General features: G+C 41.3%; 1 protein-coding gene and 1 long non-coding RNA gene across 7 annotated transcripts in view; one reads left to right on the plus strand and one right to left on the minus strand.

The window, feature by feature from the left end:
• LOC137196216 (NLR family CARD domain-containing protein 3-like) overlaps nucleotides 1-16,496 on the minus strand; it is a 138,453-nt gene that overhangs the window by 67,837 nt on the left and 54,120 nt on the right. The gene's annotated exons all lie outside the window — the stretch shown is intronic.
• The window catches only part of LOC137196220 (uncharacterized), a 31,634-nt gene continuing 26,841 nt past the window's right edge, over nucleotides 11,704-16,496 (plus strand). The window contains exons 1-2 of the long non-coding RNA XR_010931230.1: nucleotides 11,704-12,182; nucleotides 12,455-12,612. This is a non-coding gene — a long non-coding RNA (uncharacterized lncRNA). The remainder of the gene's footprint in view (nucleotides 12,183-12,454; nucleotides 12,613-16,496) is intronic.

Below are 16,496 nucleotides of genomic sequence, written 5' to 3' on the forward strand. Positions count from 1 at the left end.
GCGCCTTTATTGTGAAATTTGCCAGTGAAATGTTCTGGAAGTTGTTGTGCAGCTAGCTGGGGTCCTGTAGGATGTAGAGAAGTGGAATCATTGATTGGAAACAGACAGTTTCCTTTTCATAATATGCTGAATATGAGAAATTGTTAATCTGTATAAGTGAAGTCAAGACTCTGTAGATTCTAATTCCACAGTGAATTCTCCCGAGTCATAACCTCCTTGGTGAACAAGTGAAATAAATAGTGCATTTTTTCAATTCACTGTTTCAATCAAACTGTAATATTATTGGTCGAATGTAAAGTAAATGCAAATCATGTTTAGTTGACGGATCACTCGTGTCCTCCCAGCAGAAAAGCCTCATTACCGTAATAACGGAAGCGTACGCGCAGTAGGAAAGTACGTGGCGGCTAGTTTGACTGTAATTTCCGGAGTGGCGGCTGACTTGACTGCAGTTGTCGAATGTGTCTGTACTATAACTGAGTGTCACAGAGAAACTGACGGCACATTTTGCAAAAAGTATCAAAACTCCAAAGGTTCGATATATTTACATGTATCAACTGGAAGGAACCGATACTGTGAAAAGAATCGGTCCGCCCATCACTACTTTGAACAGTGAACCTAAAATGGAGGAAAACTTCCAGCATGTTGATTTGTGTTGACTGTTAGTAGAGTTCTGAACTACAGATTTCTGCTGTTTCTACTGGAACTAAACTAACAAGATGAACAAAGAGTCATTCAAGAGTCAAACAGTGAAAACTGTCACAATATAAACACAATAAAGTCACAATAAATACCTTTAGAAGAAGAAAAGAAGCTGCGACACGAGGAGCACAGAAAGAGGAACTAAACTTCAACAGGAAATAACAGAGAGAGAGAGAGAGAAAGAGAGAGAGAGAGAGACAGACATAGAGAGAGAGAGAGAGAGACATAGAGAGACATATAGAGAGAGACAGAGAGAGACATAGAGAGAGACATAGAGAGACATAGAGAGAGAGAGAGAGACATAGAGAGACATAGAGAGAGAGAGAGAGACATAGAGAGACATATAGAGAGAGACAGAGAGAGACATAGAGAGAGACATAGAGAGACATAGAGAGAGAGAGAGAGAGACATAGAGAGACATATAGAGAGAGACATAGAGAGACATAGAGAGAGAGAGAGACATATGAAGAGAGACATAGAGAGACATAGAGAGAGAGAGACATAGAGAGACATAGAGAGACATATGAAGAGAGACATAGAGAGACATATGAAGAGAGACATAGAGAGACATAGAGAGAGAGAGAGACATATGAAGAGAGACATAGAGAGACATATAAAGAGAGGCATAGAGAGACATAGAGAGAGAGACATAGAGAGACATAGAGAGAGAGACATAGAGAGACATAGAGAGACATAGAGAGACATAGAGAGAGAGACATAGAGAGACATAGAGAGAGAGACATAGAGAGACATAGAGAGAGAGACATAGAGAGAGAGAGAGACATATAAAGAGAGACATAGAGAGACATATAAAGAGAGACATAGAGAGACATAGAGAGAGAGACATATGAAGAGAGACATAGAGAGAGAGACATATGAAGAGAGACATAGAGAGACACAGAGAGACATAGAGAGAGAGACATAGAGAGACATAGAGAGAGAGACATATAAAGAGAGACATAGAGAGAGACATATAAAGAGAGACATAGAGAGACACAGAGAGACATAGAGAGAGAGACATAGAGAGACATAGAGAGAGAGACATATAAAGAGAGACATAGAGAGAGAGACATAGAGAGACAGAGAGACATAGAGAGACATAGAGAGAGAGACATAGAGAGACATAGAGAGACATAGAGAGAGAGACATAGAGAGACATAGAGAGAGAGACATAGAGAGAGAGACATAGAGAGACATAGAGAGACATAGAGAGAGAGACATAGAGAGAGAGACATAGAGAGACATAGAGAGAGAGACATAGAGAGACATAGAGAGACATAGAGAGAGAGACATAGAGAGACATAGAGAGAGAAACATAGAGAGACATAGATTTGATTTTTAAACTCAACATTTATTATCCACTATGTACACTGTAAAAAAACGTAATACACTACATTAACACATACATAATATAATCACATATCAGGTATCAAAGTTACATCAGCACATGTCCAAAACTCAACTGTCCATCTATTACAGAGCAGAGCACCCCCCCATAACCCCAAACCAGCTGGAAACTCTCCAGGTCATGAGCAGCCCTGTAAAAACTAAACTCTACCAGCAGTCTGGACTTCACCATTCTGACAAAAACAGGAACCACATCAACATTCAGCTCTCCCTCCACCTTCCTCCTGTGGCTCACATACACCGCCATCTTTGCCTGTCCCAAAACAAAGTTCAATATCTGACACTTGTTCTTCTGTTGGCGAGTGTATTTAAAACCACAAATAAAAACCTGCTTCATAAAAATTTCTCCATATCTGCTAAAAATGGTTTCCAACAACACAAACAGAGCCGTCAGACGAGAGCACTCTGAGAAACAGTGAAACACCGTCTCTCTTTGGCTGCAGAAGGGGCATTTCTCCTCCACAGCAGCATTAATAACAGAGATAAAAGAGTTCACTGCTACAATGCCATGTAGGATCCTCCACTGCAGGTCCGCATGTTTCTTTGTTAAAGGAGGTTTATACAAAGACCTCCATGCAGGTTTGACGTCAGGGTCTAAGTCCAGATAAGTCCTCCACGGGGTGTCACTGCGTCCATTCAGTTTGTTCTGGTTCAAGGTTTTAACCATCAACTTATACAGAGTCTTTCCTGAGGCGTCCTCCAAAGAAGCTCCCACAGGGTCGACAGGCTCAAGTAAAGGACCGGAACAGTTTTTGAAATCCGGAAACAGTCCAATGGTGGGATAGGGGTCCATACAGTTTGGCAGCAGTGCGCCATCACAAAAGTCAGTTAACAGAAGGCATTGATGTCCTGTCAGCTTCTGTTTCCAATGTTTCAGTAACTGGTTTATGACTCGCGTAGATCTCACTCCCATCCGAGCAGCTAGTCCAACAGGATCATCCAACCGAGGTCCCGCCAGCTCCACCACCTGCCCCAGAGTAGAAACTCCTGCAGTGTGAAGGAGTCTGGATAGAGTAGGTCCACCACAGCTGGGACAATCCAAAAGTCCTCCAAACAGTACAGGTTCCTGTAGGAGCCAGTACAGAGAGTCATCCTGCTCCTGCCTCTGCTTCCTCAGCAAAGTCCACACTGAAAAGACGCTTCTATAAAAGGCCGGCAGGGATGAAGCGTCCAACCTTTTGGAGTCCATTAGAAACAGAGACAAACCCAGTCCCAGACCACCAAACCGCTGCAGGATGCAGCAGGATAAAGTCCTCCACACCAGGTCTGTGGGCCCAGTGAGCAGTCTCTGAATGAACTGAAGGCGGAAGGCAGCGCCCCTGCTGGCCAGATGGACCAGACCTTGTCCACCCTCCTCCTTAGGAAGAAACAGCACACTCTGAGGTACCCAGTGCAACCTGTCCCAAAAAAAATCAACCAAAACCCTTTGGATCTGTGATAAAAGAGAAGCTGGAGGATCAACGCAGGCCAACCTGTGCCACAGAGCAGAAGAGACCAGATTGTTAATCACGAGAACACGACCTCTGTAGGACATTTTAGGTAGAAGCCATTTCCATTTCATGAGCCGACCTTTGACCTTTTCTAAGACATTGTCCCAGTTTTTCTGTAAGAACATTTCATTGCCCAGAAAAACTCCCAGGTATTTTAGCCCTCCTTTTTTCCAGACCAGACCTCCAGGTAACCTGAGTTGATCCACCCGCCGATCCCCCACCATGACAGCCTCACTCTTCCCCCAGTTTACTTTAGCAGAGGATATGCAACCAAACAGATTAACAGTGTTCACTAGCACATCAATATCTCTCTGTGTGTTAACCAGGACAATGACATCATCAGCGTACGCCGACAGTTTAAAAGAGGCATCACAGTCAGGAAAACAAACACCAGTCAGATCATTCCTCAGTTTGTGGAGCAGAGGCTCGATGGCCAGAGAGTAGAGCATGCCGGACAGAGAGCAGCCCTGCCTGACCCCCCTCTGGACACTGAAAGGAGCACTCAGACCTCCGTTGATTTTCAGAACACTCGCAATGTCACTATACAGAACCTGGATCTTGGCTATGAAACCAGGGTTGAACCCGAAAGCAGCTAAAGTTTGCCAAAGATACTGGTGTTCAACCCGGTCAAAAGCCTTTTCCTGGTCTATTGAAATCAGACCAGTGTCTACAGCCAAAGAGCTGGAGACCTCCAAAACATCCCGAATTAAAGTGACATTGTCACTTATCAGCCTGCCGGGCACGCAGTATGTCTGATCAGTGTGGATGACAGAAGCCATCACCTCTCTGAGTTTGCTGGCCAGGACCTTGGACAGTATCTTGTAGTCTGTGCAGAGCAGAGAAACAGGTCTCCAGTTCTTCAGCTCCTGCAGGTCTCCCTTCTTGGGCAGCAGAGTGATGACCGCCCTCCTGCAGCTCAGAGGCAGCCGTCCTCTCTCCAGGCTGCTTGTGACAACCTCCAACAGGTCTTCACCCAACACGGACCAGAAGGATTTATAGAAGTCAACAGGCAGACCGTCTATACCTGGAGCTCTTCCACTCTGTAAGCTCATCAGAGCAGTATACAGTTCATTAATGGATACCGGAGCCTCCAGCTTTGCATTGGCTCCAGCATCCACCTGAGGAAGACCGGTGAAGAAGCTGCTGCACACATCTGGATTGTCTGTTAGTTCACTCTTATACAGATCTTTATAAAAACTGACTGCAAATTTCCTAATCTCAGAAGAATCTGAGATTGCAGAGCCGCTGCTGGATCGCAGAGAGTGAACAATCTTTCTCTGTCCATTTTTCCTCTCCAGACCAAAGAAGAAGTGAGAGGGGGCGTCCATCTGCGTGATGTCAAGGAACCGTGACCTGACCAGAGCTCCCTGTGCTGCGATGCCCAGCAGGTTGGCCAAAGCCGACTTTTTAGACTTGAGGGAATCTAAAAGCCCTCGATCTCCTGTAGAACCTGCTAAACTCTGCAGTTCTACCACCTGAGTCTCCAGGTCCCTCATAGATCTGGTTATGTCTCTAGTGACATTACGAGTGAACTGCTGACACAGCTGTTTAATCTGTGATTTCCCAAAATCCCACCACTGTTGAACACAGGCAAAGTCAGACTTACATTTTCTGTGGGTAAACCAAAAACATTCAAAAGCTGCTCTAAAAGCCTTGTCATGAAGCAGGGCAGTGTTAAAATGCCAGTAAGCACTCTGTAAACGCACATTTTTTATAAAAACACAGCAAAAAACCAGACAGTGATCAGAGAAGCCCACTGGGTTAATGTGACAACTTTTAAAAAGGTTCATGTGATGTTTAAAAGAATACAGACGGTCCAGCCTGGCCAGAGATAACACATTGTCTTTAGAGTGACTCCAGGTGTACTGCCTGTGACTTTTATAAAACATCCTCCACACATCTGACAACTCATGAGCTTCAGTCAACTGTCTGAACCTGCGTGATGAAGCAGGATGAGGCTCTTGGTGGTTTCTATCCAGCTTTGGATTTTCAGTACAGTTAAAATCACCTCCTAAAAACAAATACTCATCACTACTGCAGTTCCTGATAGTGTCACATAAAACATCTAGTACCGCTAGTCTATCCACCCCCTTGGTTGGTGCATAAACATTGACGAAAACTACGGTAATATTTTCAAATTGAGCTTTGACCTTCAATAAACAGCCTTTAATAATTTCCTCAACTTCACAAGAAAAAGGCAAGAAGCTCCTGGAAAAGACAATCCCCACTCCTCCACTACAGCTGGACTTATGGCTCAGAATGACTTCCCCGTTACATCCTCTCCTCCAGTCACTTTCATTATCTGCACTACTGTGTGTTTCCTGAAGCAGCATTACATCTATGTTCTTCAGCTCCATCAGCTTAAAGAACGCAGCTGTTTTACTATCATCCCTGGCTCCATTCAAGTTTAAAGTGCCTATTTTGAAATCACACATGGAGAGAGAGAAGCTTAAAAGAAACATAACAGTAGGAAAACATAACAGGAAGAGAGAAAAACACAAGAACCTTCGTCTAAACATCATCATCAGCAGTGATTTGTGCTTTTACTTTAAGCAGCACTTTCTTCAGACGATAAATTTCCTGATCTGTCAGAACATCATCTCCTAAGTTTCCTGATCTTTTTGTCAGAGGCTTCGCTGACTTAACAAACTGCTTCAGGTCTGCAAAGTGATCCTCTACTTTCACCAGCCTGGATCCCTTCGTTCCCTGCAGAAAACTCTTTATACCAGCAGGAGAGTAGCGGCTCTGCTGGTCCTCCTGGGTCACTGACAAATCACTTTCTGACTCTGCTAAAGATTTTCCAGTTTTTGTCCCTTTAGTGACTTTGATGGCTTTTGCACTACTCTGGACAGGCTCTGAACTTTTCCTCTTTTGTGACAGTTTTAACAAATCATCATCAGACATGTCTTCGTCTTCAATGAGGTCCTCACACACTGACAGGTTATCATTTACTTTTTCACTCTTTGTTATCAGTTTCAATGGTTGTGTTTTCTGAACTGCTCTGATGCTCATCCTTTCCCTGTCGCTGATCACTGCTCTCAGCTGGCTCCTCACCGCCAGAAGATGCAGGGGGGGCACTGCCTGCAGGGGGCCCACCGAGTCCCAGGTCCCCGGCAGGGACCGGAGCCGGCACCCGGTCCGGAGGCCGCGGCTCCCCGGCAGGGACCGGAGCCGGCACCCGGTCCGGAGGCCGCGGCTCCCCGGCAGGGACCGGAGCCGGCACCCGCCCCGGAGGCCGCGGCTCCCCAGCAGGGACCGGAGCCGGCTCCCCGGCAGCAGCCCGCCGCTGCTCCCCCATTCTCTCCGGGCAGGAGCGGATTAAATGCCCCTCCACACCACAACCAAAACACTTCATGGTCTCCGACGTGGCGAAAACCATGTAGTTGAACCCGTCTACTTTAAAGTTAAAGGACAGATTAAGATCGTCAGTTTTATCTTTCAGGACAATGAAAACCTGCCTACGGTGACACACTACATGTTTGAGCAGCGGGGATCTGCAGCCCAGAGAAACCATCTTTATCGGGGAGACTAGTTGTCCGTACCGTGCCAGTTCTTTAGCTAACATTTCATTTTTAATGAACGGGGGCGCATTAGAGATGGTTATCTTTCTAGCTGGACTAACCAGCGGGAGAACAGGAGTGAAGGTGTCTTGAATGACTACACCTGTTTCCACCACATCGCTAACTTTGGCTGTGCTATCAAGGAAGATAACAATAGCTCCATTCATGCGGGAGGCAGACTTCACGCTGCCGCAACCCACCACCTCTCCCACCGCTAAGGTGGCCTCCTCCACTGAACAGTTCACTGCCGGCACAAGTTTGACTGCATGACGGCGTGTCAGCTTCTCAAACTCCGCACCACCCTCCACCACGGGCATGCTGCCCAACCGAGCCGGTAGCCACGCTACCACAAACTACACCTGAACAACAGTCAGATACACCTGTCAGCAACTGTATGAAAAAAGAAAATAAAGAAATATAGACACATAAAACAGCAAAAGAAGGTAGAAACTTCACTCACACTGAAACACAATCTGCAGCTCTCCGCACCACTCACTCCACCATTCACTCAGAGAGAGAGAAAGAGAGAGAGAGAGAGAGATAGAGAGACATAGAGAGACATAGAGAGACAGAGAGACATAGAGAGACATAGAGAGACATAGAGAGAGACATAGAGAGAGAGAGAGAGAGAGACATAGAGAGAGAGAGAGAGAGACATAGAGAGAGAGAGAGACATAGAGAGAGAGACATAGAGAGAGAGAGACATAGAGAGAGAGAGACATAGAGAGAGAGAGAGAGAGAGAGATTTTGATTGTATTATACACAAAAATATATTCAAAATTTCAAAAAAAAGGAAACTTCCTGTTTCCAATCAATGATTCCACTTCTCTACATCCTACAGGACCCCAGCTAGCTGCACAACAACTTCCAGAACATTTCACTGGTGAATTTCACAATAAAGGACCATTGAAAATATACAACAAAATATATTCAAAAAATGATTGAAAAAAAGGAAATGGCACATGAGATGAAAAAGCTGGCTCTTCAAATACTGAAGGCATCAGGAACATATATTATGCATATAATGCATATGCATAATATGTAGATTTTATAGCACCTTTTGCAGAACATGTTTTAAATGTGGCATTTTCCTTTCCAGTGTTTGAAGCAGAAAATAACTGTGCCTGAATGTGCCAGAATTTTTTGAATTATTACATTATACACCAAAATATGTGTATAATGTTTTCAATGAGAAAAGACCTGCTGAATAAAATAGATGAGATGATCACAGCTAGTGCAACAGGGCCCTACACCACTGACAGGTTCTACAAGGTTCAGACGTTTCCAGTGAAAGTTTCCATAAAACGGGATGAATTCCTGGAATGGTTCAAACAGAAGCTCCAGGAAATGGATACAAATCGCAGTAGAACCAGGTATACCAGACTAAGTGAAGAACATGAGGGCAGTGATGGAGAGGCTGTAGAGCTCCAGGCTCAATGAATTATGTATCATAATCTGGACTCAACTCTTGGACTCGACCCATCTCTAACCTCCCTTCCTGTCAGAAACACTGTTCATAAATTCACACCTTTGACTGAAATACAATGATTTATTACATCAGTCCTCACTGATCTTTACTTAAACATGTAAATTCCTCTCAGATCACATCGACTTTCTCTCATTTTAAACAACTTTTGGATACTTTCAGGTAATAATTGATATTTTGCAACTATACCATCAGGTTTTAGGGGGACAGAGCTTATTTTGAATGTGAACGTTTTAAATGTGAGGTGTAGTGGAGGTCTAGTGGTTTAAGGCGCTGACCATGAAGCACAGCATCTCCGGTTTAAGTCCGGCTGGGGTCCTTTATTGCATATTGTCCTAAATCTCACTGAGAAAGGCTTTAAAGGCCCAGAAATAATAATAAATAATATTAACAGGTCCATATCCAGGTATGTGTATCATCTACATCACTGTAGAAATGAAATTGTTCTTGACACATCATGTACAACAGAGAGGTCAGATTATCGTCAGGCAGGCTCCTTTACTCACCACAGGCTGGACTCTGTTGGTTAGTGAGGAACTCTTCTAATGCAATTAAACTTTGGAAAAAGGAAGTAAATTTCATGTGTTGAGTGTTTTTCTGCTCTTCATGTATTCACTAAGCATTAACTTAAGGACCGAATTAAAACTGCATCTCATTCAATAACTCACATATTCTCACTGTCATGGAAACAATTTCAGTGTTGAGCCACAGAAGAGCTGCTGAATCAGCCTTTGTATGTCTGTATCATGTGACGTCCCTCTCTCTGCCTCCGGCTCGTGTGATTGGTTTGGCTTCCTGGCTCAGGAGCCAATAAGCAGAGTCAGAGAGGATGTCAGGAAACTACGTGCATCACACACTGCATTCATTACTGACGAACATTATTACATTATTTTATACGGTAAATTCACATAGAGAGCATCTTTAGAGGCGTTTTTCTCTATAAATGTCCTTTTAGAACCTTTATTCATGTGTGATCCCATCTGTCTCTGAGCCACTTCCTGTCTGTTATATTTTGACTGATAGTGGAGTGACGGTGGCATCTCATCATCATAAGAGCAGGCTGGTTCTTGCTAAATACTGTTAACTGATCGATCTCTGTCACTGCAGGGTTTATTTCCTCATTCATAGCCTCACAGCTTGTAAAGTACCAAGTCACTGTGGTGCACAACTGTACCTGGACCCTGAATGTTGACTGAATAACTGAATAACTGACTGATGACAGACAGAGACTTAAACCAGTTTACACAGTAAGACAAGAAGAGAGTTTCTGACATGTGGCCAGTAGGAGACATATAAAAACTAAAGACAGAGACTCCACAACTCTTTCACTTACTGTCTAAATGTGTAACCACAGTTAGACAATGAGTCGATCCTTTTTACCAGAAGAAGAAACTGTTGGAACATTTTCTTTCTCTTCATTTCCTGTTTCTGAAATATTCTTTTCTTTCTGTTTCATTCTTAAGTTCATACTGTTCGTTTCTTTCTTTTCTCTGTATTTTTGTGCTTGTACTGTGTAATATTTGTAACACAGATGATTATTATTTGCTCATAATAATAATAATTTAGTTTTCATTCTGTCATCCTTCACTTTCATGTGTGTTGCACCCTGTTTTGTTCTTTTATTCTCTCTTATTTAATTGTTTTATACATTTACTCCATCTTTATTGTTTGATGTTAATATTTATGAATACTTTTTATTTTTTTATGTATGTATATGTGGAATATTTCTATATGTATATACTATATATATATATGTTTTTGTATCTTGAGCATTTTGGGAATAAAAGTTCCCTTTGAAATGAAAAAAGTTCTCTTTTATTTCACAAATTCACCTTCATTTATCCAGAATAAAGCGTCACGAAGGTGCTTCAATAACTTTGATGAATCATTTAATCTTTCCAACATTTTTAAATCAGTTTCTGTCAATCAGTAATTAGAAACCCATTGTTTCTTCTCAGTGTTATTTGTTTTATGATGTTTATATTTTCTGTATGGTTGAGTATATTTCATGTTAGTAACTTATTGATTCTTTCAGGCTCCATTTGACAGACGTCAGTGTCTCCATTTTGTTTGTCAGTGAAAGTGAAAGCAACACTTTGCACTTTAAACTCAGTAAACACATACTTGTAAATGTAGCATTTATTTAGTTTTATTGTATTACACTAAAACAGCTTCATCTGTGGAATGTCTGAGTTGATTAGAGGATTTATCTGATGACAGAATGATGTTTGTGCTGAACTTTAATGGCGTCAGTTCAGAGAAGGAACACTTTCACCCAATTTTGTGACATTTTTGACCTACAAATAATTTTTCTATGTGAAGAGAGTGTATGACTGGTACACGACGACATTTAGGAAGATGGCTTGATTCATCTTACAGTTAAATCTCTGGACTGTTTGGATAAAACAATCTTCTCATAACTAAGAGACATTCAGTAAATAAGAAATGAACCGCTCTGATTTCTCCACTGAAATAATCTCTGGTCCATCAGATGGAGCAAACACAGCATCAGGTGGCAAATGGAAAACAAGAGGAAGAACATGGAGAAGAGCATGCTCTCTTTTTGCTGGATGTCTGAGTCACCTGACAGTAGCAGTGTGTTACTGAGCTCAGGCTCAGTCCTTTCACTGGATTCACTGGATTCACTGGATTCACTGGATTCACTGGATTCAGTTCACATCTATGTTCTTCAGCTCCATCAGCTTAAAGAACGCAGCTCTTTTACTATCTTCCCTGGCTCCATTCAAGTTTAAAGTGCCTATTTGAATTCACACATGGAGAAACAATTGTTATTACTGATATTATTGTGTCATGCATTTATAAATGTCAAACCCACTTGTGCTTCAAATTTACTATCAACAAAACCAGCAGACGCTGCATCTCATCTGATTGATGATATTAAACTAACAAACCATCCTGGCTTTTTTACAGCTTTACAAACTAAACTTTCCAACTTAAAGACACTAAAATGAAACTAACGTCCATCTTTTCTTCATCAGGACTCAGAAATATTCCTGAATTTCAATTATACATTTCACTCAATAAATTCTCTTAACAGGGACGATACAAAAGAAATGTGATTGATTGTCAACGTCTCCCAGTTCACACAGCTCACATAACCTGGATGTTTGAACAGGAGGGGACCTGTTGGTACCATGTGGTTCAATATAAGGTTCACGACCACAGGACTGATTCATTTCAATACAAGTCTGTCATTTTGGTTTTAACAGAATATCTTTTGATCATTTTTCTTTAAAGTTAGTGAGTAGCTGCATCCTAGTTGCATTAATGTTGCAGCTTAGATTATTTCTATAGATATATTCCTCCATGATGCTACTGAGCTCTTTCTTTAGTGATCTAGTCTTCAGCTATACTTCCTCTAGCTAACTCTTTCTCACGCAGCCGAGTTAAATACTGATATAAACTCTGACTAACCGTCTCCACCGACTGAAGATCACTAAACTTCCAGATCATTTCTCCTGGATTACTTCTAGCTGAAGCTCTTTCTACCTCACCTTCCCATCTACATATATACAGAATGTATGAATGTGTGTGTGATCACGACTTCTTTAATGCATTTCAAATGTTTTACTTATATTTGTGAATCACTTTGTAACTGTGGAAAAGTGTAATAAAAGTGTATTATTATTTATTTAAAGTCAGGATCACTGTGGAAATAAGTTGATAATAATAATTAGTTGAACTTGTTGTAAAAACGTGTTAAATAACTGTGATGAATCATGTTATAACTAAATATAATCTGACAGAGAAGTGAATGTATTTAATGTGATGTATCTTCTGATTAAATGCAGGTTTTCAGGCTGATGAAGCTGCAGTTCTGCTGCCACCTGCAGGTCAGACGAGTGGCTGCAGACGGTTCCTCAGGACCAGCTGGTGTTTGATCAATAATCAATAAACTGTCACAGTCATCAATAATAATAAACTACAGTCACCAGACTCTGTTATATTTGTGTTTTTAATAAGTTTGGGGGGGGGCTGTTTAACAACTGTACTGGATTGTCTTATATTGTCCAGGTGTTTGTAATAAGTGTGTGTGTGTGTGTGTGTGTGTGTGTGTGTCAGCAACAAAAGACAAACAGCCGTGCTGTGCCGCGCTGGGAGAGGAAGTGGCGAGGAGGAGAGAGCGGGAAGCTCCGTGGAAGGCCATGCTTTATACACCAGACCACACCGGGCCCAGGTGTGGCTCATGAAGTCAATGACGATCCTCCGCCCTGAAACAAACAAACAAACCAAAACACAGGAGCAGCGAGTGGAGCGGAGGAGTCGTCACAATAGTCATACGATCTAACAGACCTCACGGTTGATCAATACCTTCAAACATGGACATCCTTCAACTTTAGCTTGTCGAGGTACCTCATGATCCACACAGTCTCTAAAACAGTCGAGTTAAGACAAACATATCTCTAGCTAACCTCAGAGGTCAGCAAGCAGCCCTCAGATAGAAACAGGTTCAAAAGTTCGACCAGACTAGTGTAACAGGGTCAACTGTGCAGCATATGTATTAGAATTACACAAAATCTGTAAATAGTTCAATCCTGACGTGCTATTCCTCCAGGGTCAACAGGTGGAACATTTAAGACTCAGTTCATTGTACCCCTACGTTCACTGTTGTGGTTGCCCCCCCCCCCCCCCTCTATAAATGATGTCCCCCGCCTTTACCTCTCCCCTTTTGTTGTTGTACTTCATGGGAGAGGTAAGCGACGTCGTGCACTTCCTTTGAATTACGAGTGTAAGTTTGTTTATTAGCTTGGACTTCTTGTGCAGTATGCTAACACATTTCTGTGTCATTTAATTTGTGCAGGAGCCTGAGTTAGCATCACAATTGACCGGAGGATTTCTTTTATTTACTTCTGTCGTCAGTTGCCGGAATAAACGGTCGCCTCCAAAGACACCCTGGTCTGAGCCTCTTCCTTATAACACAACGCTAGAAACCACCGGTTACACGAGGACAGGGTTGCCAACTTTGGGTCCCTGCTGGAGGGAGATTTTGATGCCATGGGCTTAATCAGGACTATGTGCACACACTTAATCACGTGCACGTATTTGGACTCAGTTGAGCATCAGGGTGTAAAACAGTATGCAGTTTACACATGTGGTGGGAGCGGGAGGTCTCAGATTTAAGGATACAGCCTGACTACACCACAGTAGTAGACAAACACTAATCCAATAAAGGGCACACAGGTTCATTCACTAATGAAAGTCAAAGATGTGTTGTTCCCGATATCAAAACTACAACGTTTATTTGAATGTTCACAAGTTAAAAGGCAATAACAAGGGTTTACACACACACACAGTCACTCAGCCAAATATGTACATCAGTGTTCTTCACTATTTTTTTCATGGCAGGACACTTAGATGAAGTAAATCTGCCAACTAATTTGTCATATCACGACATACAATATGTAACGCAGCCAATACAATCTGAATTATAGGCTTACCTTAAAGCTAGGGTATCTAATGTATTTTAGAAGCATTTTTGTTATAGTTGTTGAAATTCTCTGTACATCCCGACAGCCATCAATAAATCAAATGAAAATCCAGTATGTGTGACGGTTGCAGGCCTGTAATAATCCCGTCCAATCATTTCATTCAGCCTGAATGAAAAGTCATTTTATAGCAGGTTTCAATCTTGTTCTTTGACTTCTGTTAGTGGGATGTCTCTACATTCCAATAACAGATTGTGCCTTTAAAATATTTACCAGAACAGTAATTCATCTAGATACAGCTGTAATTTCCTCACCAGTTTTCCTGCTTTGAATGTGTTGGTGTCTATCAGATGACGCCTGCGTGGCCTCTGTGTTTCTCTTTCATCCTTAAACTTTTTCTTTCAATCTTTTTGAAAGTTCTTTACTTTCTGCTTGTTTTCCTTTCAGCATTATTACATCCTGCAACTCTTCCTCACTTCTGTCTCCTCTCTCCTGATTCCTTCACTCACTCTGAAAATATAAAAAGCCTTCCTTTCAAAATCGGAGTGAGCATGAAGCAGAACTTTAACTTGTATGATGTTAATTACAGACATTGTGGACAAAACACACAGCGGGGATGCATCATCAGCCCATCTATCTAAACTATCAAGCTAACGTTACATTAACATTAACGTTACTGTAAAGTAACAGTCAGGCTAAAGCAGCAACAGATAGATAAACTGGACGCTTAAATCACTGATGTCAATTTAAAAGAACTTTAGCTCCACTTTTTGCTGAAGAGTTTTTCTAGCTTCTTACTTTGTGCTGCTTTTTCTGACATTATTATTTGATGCTGCGCGTCAGTTAATGTCATATATGATCCTCTGAACTCTGATTCATTCGTCTGCCTGCTGGCTTCAGCACGGAGGGTTTGTTTGATTAAAAGACCCGCGCAGCAGGAGCGGGCGGTGGATTGTTGGTCACCCCTCGTTAACAGTAACAGCTGTCTCCGTGTCTCGTACAAGGATACAAAGTTCAAACGGAAAACAAAACGAGCGCTCCCAGAAGATACAACAGAAGCTGCGGTAGAAAGCCGCTCTGAGCCTTGAACAGCTTTCTGTGTAAACGCTGTTTCAGAGTTTAGGAGGTGGTTAAACGGCGTTTATGTGCGTTTAGTCTCCGTTACAGCCCTGTGTATAACTGTACAAAAATAATCCGCGTAGTTTAAGCATCACTCTTTAGCAAAAAGACTGTGACTGTTCATCTCTGTTGCTGTGGCGATGTTTTGGGGTGAGAATAGTTTGGGCAGCGTGAAGCGTGAGAGTTGGCAACCCTGAACTAGGAGCAGGATCTCTTCACCAACATGTATGCCCAAAATGACAACGACATGACATCACATCCAGTTGATAACAAACACTGACCCCTTAGTTTAAAAACATGTGTCACACATCTACAATAGATTTATATTCACTTTTCTTTCTCAATAGATTTAGTCTTTATTGTCTTTTTGTTTTCACAGCCTGGAGGAGACAAAGTTTGATTTTTTCTGAAATGTTGTCATATACAGTTTATACTGTATTTATACTTTATATATATTATATTATATATATTATATATAAATCACTTTAAACTACAGAGACCTGAAACCTGAAAAACAGTCAAAACTTCTTAGTAGAGTAAAAAGAAATATAAAGTTTTATACTTTTCAATTAAAACTTCATTTGGTTTACTCTTCTAATTATTCCATATTTCACAAACATTTAATCATTTATAACAAATGAAATAAAGCATCTGAAGTTATTTTATCTTGAATTATCTTTATGTAAATATTATTATCTTTATTTATATTTATTTAAAAATGAATTGAAGGTTAAAAGAAAAAGTATACAGATTGACATTTTTACATTTTTGAACTAACTGTGTGTTTTATTGATGTAATCGCTTCATTTTTTACTCCTGATAACATTTTGTTGTTGTTTGGAGGCTCCGAACACTCAGACAGTTTGTTATCGATGCCACAGAGAAGAACTTTTACTTATTGTCTCTAAATTAAACCTCAAATCCAAACCTGAACCTGGACTTTTTAAAACTGTGTTTCTGTTTTAATGTCTTCAGAAAACACGTTTCAGCCGTCAGCATCATTTCACTGGTTTCATTTACATTTTACAGCTGATTTTAAAATTGTATTACTTACCTTTAAAGCAGGACTTGGACTGAGGATGTGCTGATATCACACTATGACTATCACAGGTCAAAATATCATGATTAACAGTATTATCATGATAATCATTCAAGTTCCTGAAATCCTGCTATTAGTGCTAAAACACAGATAAATGACACAAAGATCAGCTTGTGTTTTATTGACTGAATATTATTCTGTGTGTTGCAGCTTTGAAAACAGTTGATTAAATACAGTTTAAACAGTAAA

This window comes from Thunnus thynnus, chromosome 13, assembly GCF_963924715.1.
Source record: "Thunnus thynnus chromosome 13, fThuThy2.1, whole genome shotgun sequence".
Classification (NCBI taxonomy): domain Eukaryota; kingdom Metazoa; phylum Chordata; class Actinopteri; order Scombriformes; family Scombridae; genus Thunnus; species Thunnus thynnus.